Source organism: Athene noctua, chromosome 1, assembly GCF_965140245.1.
Source record: "Athene noctua chromosome 1, bAthNoc1.hap1.1, whole genome shotgun sequence".
Taxonomy (NCBI): Eukaryota; Metazoa; Chordata; class Aves; order Strigiformes; family Strigidae; genus Athene; species Athene noctua.
The window spans coordinates 233,370,150-233,376,149 of NC_134037.1; positions in this window are offsets into that span (position 1 = coordinate 233,370,150).

Sequence of the window (6,000 nt, forward strand, 5' to 3'; positions counted from 1 at the left end):
TGGCGGAGGAGGAAAACAGCACCCAGATGAATTCACACTTAGCAGTTATTGCTAATATTACTGGTTTTCATCATGAGAAAGGTGAGCAAAGAAAAGGATTTAAATGGCATTTGCTTCTTGTACATCTGATTTTTCCTCCATTTACAGATCCTTTCAATTAATTTCTCCTGGAGAAGAGAAAGCCCTTCTAGGTCGTTTTCCGAGGCTTTGTAATTAATGTAAGCAGAGCCCTAAGGGGCGTTCGATTTGTGTTAGAGTGTCAGTCTCACTTACGGTTAATTTGGGACAGATCCACTCCACTTTGCTTTGCTGGACTGTAGCACTGAGTCAGATCTGTTTATGAGATGCACTTTATTACCAACAGAGGTACCCTCAGGGCACTACATCAATTTGCAAGTACTTAGTTGCTGCTTTCTCTTAACCCTCTGACTGCCAGCATTTGCATTTTATAAGTTAAATAAACAGTATTCGGTGGCTGACTGGGGCAACTAGCAATTTCTTTAGCTAGTGGATCCTAACTAACAAGTAGGACTAAGGCAGACACTCATATCCTACTAATACTGTCGTTGTACCACAACATTTCAGCTGAGGATCACGGGGATCTTTATGTGACAATGCAGGGGACAGAAAGAGCATGGAGGTGGGTCAGTAGTGAGTATGACAGCCTCCCTCTGCAGATGGCCGTGGAGGTTAAGTGTCTCATCACCACCTGCATGGATAGTCTGGGCAGTGTCCGAAAGAGAGCTTGGAAGAGAGCCCATGTATCCCAAATTTCAGAGCTCTGTTCCCCTTTCTGGCTGTAGCCTTCTCCTGCTTCCTAGAGCCAGAAGTAAATGGGGAATGTTTAGGTGGTTTCACCTCAACACCAGAGTGTCATGAAATCCCGCTGGCCTCCAGGATGTTTAAAGGATGTTGTGAGTCTTCTACAGGGGCTGAGCTGGCGAGCGCTGACCCTTTGACCACAGCACCATCCCTGTCGGTGGCAGAGAGGGAGAGGGGCATTTTGGGGGAAGGGAGGCAAAATAAACAAAATTGAAGCAGTATGAAAAAGGTGATCGGGCTCAGGTGTGACTTGATCTGCTAGAGCAGAGAATAAAATTGTCCCTGAGGTTTTCCAGTGAAAAACATCTTTTCCACTCAATAAACATTTTCAAGAACATGCTACTTTCAATGATTTTTCATGATCTGAAAAGTTTTAATCTCCAAGAAACTCCCAAATGTTTCCGTTTTTCAAACTCTGGGATTCTCATGGAGAAACTTGAAAAACATCAGCACAGACCACAAAACTCCCTAATTCCATGGCAAAACCAGATCTCCATCAGCTCTAGTTGCAGTCTAGAAACAATGCTGCAGATAGGACCCAGGAACAATTTCCCATCCTATTTGCTCACTTCACTGGCAAGGAAAACTTTTCCCTTTGCCAGGGTTGCAGAGCAGGCTTCCTCCTACATCCTCATGAGAGGGAGTAATGGATACATGACATGGCATGGAGAAGAGGCAATAACTTGCTGTCCTATGTCAAGGTCAGTCTTCTAGACTCTTAACAGAAAATAATGTGAGAGGAGAGAAATAGACACCCATTGTAGCAGCTTTTGAGCCATTTGACTGCTCCAACCACACTTTGATGAAAGTTAAGGCAGGAAGAAAAGCCCAGAAGAGAGGGGCAGTAAAGCAGGGATCTGTAGGAAATGATAACAGAGAGAGTGTGTCAAGAGGGTTTAAATGGACAGCTTACATCGGATGGAGGAGTAAATACGGTTAACACAAAGCATTTTAAAGCAGATGGTAAATGACAACTTTGTTCTTTTGCGTCTTATTATTAAATCGTGTTGGATTAATCTGGCATTAAGTGGTATTTCTGTCTCTCTCCTCTGTCACACAGATGCATCATTCCTGTGAAGCACTGGCCATGATACATTTCACATAAGCTTCAAGCAGCAATGTTTGCAGAGGTTAGAAATGGATTCTTCTTCACTACTGTTCTCATAGGCTATTTTTTTCTAGATGTTACATAGGAAAAAAGGGCACTGACTGTTCAGATTCACCTTTGCTTGTTCTGTTCTTCCTTATCAAAATCCGAATATCTTGGAGAAACTTTCTTCTTGTGAAAATTGTGGTGTACTGTCACCAGACAAAACTGTGATGTTACACCCTGGAGAAGACAGTAATGAAGAGGTGACCCTCCAGGACACATTTTCTTAGGTGCTCTGGGATGTCTTGGGAAATAAGGAGTGGTGGGCCTCAGCTACACACAGAAAGAAACAAATCCTTTAAGAAAGTACACTTTGGTTACAGCCACACTGAAGAGTGAAGGGAACAGCCCTGAGAGCTGTGTTGCTCCTGTGGAAGTAGCTCTAGGCCTGTAAATGAAAAGTCACGGATTCTCTGCAAGATTTTCCACTGATCTCTCAGGTCATTTGGACAGCTTTCTATTATTCTCTCCTGGACCTCAAAGCTGAATAAAAAAAAAAAATACAGAGAAAGTTAAAATAGCAGCAATTCTTGGAAATTCACTTGAATTTTCTTCTATGGTCCTAGTAACATGTATTGGGAAGTAGAGAATGACTACATAAAGCATTTGGCATTTATTGAACATATGGATTGGTGATGTCTCAACTTCTGTTTTAATCTTTCCATTACCTATGGTATTTTTTACATGGAAAGCTTTATTATTTTGAAAACAATTTCTGTCAGCCTTCAAATAGATGAGAAGTTGCAGCATCTTAATGGAAGGTAAATTACTGGTGCTTTCATATCCAGAGCCTTTCCCTGGTCTGATGGAAAGGTTAACCATTTAGCACCTCCTCACTCTGAACACCATTTTCCAAGTGAACAAGAATCTGGTAGAATTTGTCATAGTGTATTCAATAGTGGGATAAGCTTCTCCACATTTGCTGTGAGGGATAGTTACTCCACGCAAAAGGGGGCTAAATTTTTAGGGGGGGGGGGGGGGGGGGGGAGTCCCCTATGGGGAGTGCATCAAGCAGGGGAACAACTTGCAGGGACACGTGCATCAGTGGGCCATCCCACCTACCAGCACTAACGGCCCTGGTCCTGGTGACAGCCACCCCGCAGCTGCCACATGGGGGCTTTTGGACACTGGGGTATTTTGGGTGATTTGTCCCCACCTCCTGCCCCTGAAGCAAATGAGCTATTTCACTTGAGCACCAAAATCGGATTCCAGCCGAAGTATCTAGGTGGGAAAGGCAATTGCTTTAATCCATTAAGCTACTTTAGCTCCCAGTCTTTATCTGAAATTCACAGACAGAAAGTGTCATTGGGAACTTGATGGACTTAACTACTTATTCAATCAGGATTCCCGGGTGCAAATTGGGGTTTCTTGGTTACTGGTTACCTCGCTTATAAGGGAAACAGCCAAAAAGAAAAAGCTCTCTTACACCCTTGGAGGCACCATTTTGGAACCAAATCCTCATCAAACAGTCTATGCTAGCTGAAAAGCATCTCAGAAGAGGATGGGGACAGGAGTGGTGTGGAGTGTTTGATCTGAAAATGGCTGCAAGCCTGAAAGCCCATCTGTGTTTAAAAGCCAAGCAAATCCAACACAAATTCTAAAAAACATGCAGCTAGTTAAATCAGTCAGACTGCCAGCAGACACTGGTGTGACATGATGATTTTCCTCTCCCTGTTATTTGGTAAACCATGGAGGCTTCCCACACCTCCACGCTGAATCCAGCTGTCACAGATCCATAATTTAAGGTGTGCACCGGTATCACAGCGTTCGGATGACTGCAAGCAGCATGATGAATAATGAAAGTCGCTTTTGGGATAAGGCTTTTAAAGTGTGTGTCATTGTTGTCGTGTCGTCCCATGTCCGTCCCCGTCCCCCCCCCCCCCCCCCTCCCCCCCCCCCTTCCCTGGCTATTACTGTGCATAGATTTTGACAAGGGGGAACACTAAAACCCACCTCCAGCTCTGCCTGTGGGTGGGCAGCAGACGCGAGGCTCAGATGACCACCCTTCATCCTTGCATCCTTATACTGCTCAGCCCCAAATTTCCACACAAAAGTCATGGAGGCATTAGGAAGAATTTGGGAAAGGTCATGAAGCTGGCACAAAACATGGGGGAGTTCCCCAAGCTCTCAGGTGAAACTGCTGCAGCAGCAGACCCTGTCCCCAGGACTGAGCCTTGGGATGCCTCATCCCCACCACAGGTCCCTTCACAAAGGCATCTTGAAACCTTGACCAGGTGTCCCAAAGCCCTCATGTCCCAACCCACCACACCAGCCAGCTTGACACAAAACCTAAAATGCATCATTACCTTTCACGAGGTTATTAAAGGCAATGAAGTGTGGGACTCTGGGAGGAGAAGGCTACTTCCAGTGTCACTAAATCAGGGAGGGGTGTAACAGCTGAAAAATGTCTTACAAAGCTTTGAAAGTCAAAGGCAGAGGCACCGGAAAGATTTATTGTTATACTTGCCTTTATAATCCACTCAGGCATTTTCTTCCATAAGGGATCCCTTCTATGTTTTGCTCTCACACCCTGACCAGGTGCCAGGGTGCCCAGTTTTCCCCCTTCATACCCTGGATCAGGAGATGACCGATCTTTGGTAGCTTTACTTCTGCCTGTGTTTTGTTGGGGAAGAGTGTTCTGCTCCTATGTCTGCCAAGTCCATCTTGAAACAGTGGTCATTACCCAGAGTTTCTCTCTATCCATCCCTTCTGACTTCTTTTTCCTTACACGCTCAATCCCTGGTTGGTTTTTTTTTTCCTTACTGTTTTTTTCCCTCTCATTCTTTTTCCCCTGCAAGTTGCCAATTTCTGGATTTTCTGGCACTTCTCTCACTTTAGGGTTAGGTCTTTGTTCTTTCCCTGGGCGACAGTCACCAGCCTAGGATTTAGCAGGCTGATGGAAGAGGCGGACCAGCGGTGCCCTGGGAGATTGATCACAGCCGCTTGCAGAACAGTTTCCTCATTTATACAGCCCTGAGTCTAGCTCCAGACTCAAGGACAGCACAGCTTTCCCTGTGTTTCTCTCATCACCCACAAAGAAGAGTCTCCAAGTGTTTCCTAACCCCATGACTGTTACAGTTGTCCTCCCAAAATGGAGATGTACTGTGATTTAGAGGGTTTTTATTCCACAATCCAGCCTCTGTTCCCCAGACCCAAGGCACTGCTGGCTGACAGTTAATGGTAATAGCTGCATGGATGAGAACCAGGAGTAAATTGAAGGCCCCCTTGAAAACAGGGGAAACAGATGTTCGAAAGGCTCACACTCCTCATCGTTAACTTTGGAATGTAAATGTCTGCTAATTCCTCATTTTATTGCCCAGCCCTGCGCTCAATGTCAGAGAGAACAATCCTGCAGGGATGCTCCATACATCAGCTCTGAAGGTCAGGCAGTGGTGGAAACATACCTAAACAGGAGAGGGGAAAGGGGGTTGGGGGCTGCTGTTGCAGCCAGTGAGTTGTGCTTGGGAACAAAAGGGTCTCCTGAGTGACTGTGAGAAAATGAAGTATGAGGGTCTGACAGCAGAGAGCAGAAGGGGGAGACCTGTCTTGGACAAACAGGACTACTGGAGTTGAAGATTACCCTTAGCTGGATTCCTGACCACTTTCATGTTCAGCTTTTTTTCACTAAAAAGCCAAGATATTTTTGCGCTTGGGAAGAAGCTTGTGAAAGACAATTCTCTGAATCCAGCATTACTTTGTTGGGAGCTGGATTTGTCCTGGAGAGTAAACGGTTTTTCTCTTTGTAGAGGGGAGATTTTTACTACCTGATGAACAGAGATTTAAAGTTATCTGTCCTGTCATTTTATCACTCTTGCTTTTTTCTTTAGACATTTATTCATAGTCTTTCCCACTCATTTTCCAGTGCTCAGGACTACAGATGTGGTGGTGAGCTGGGGAGGACAGGGTTTTGCAGTCTTTAATCTCATCACTTAAGACCTCCACCCTGAAGCTCACACTCCCTTGGGATCCAACTCCTTCTGTACAGAAAGGATCCTGCAAGAAGACCATTCATAAGGAGATTTTACTGA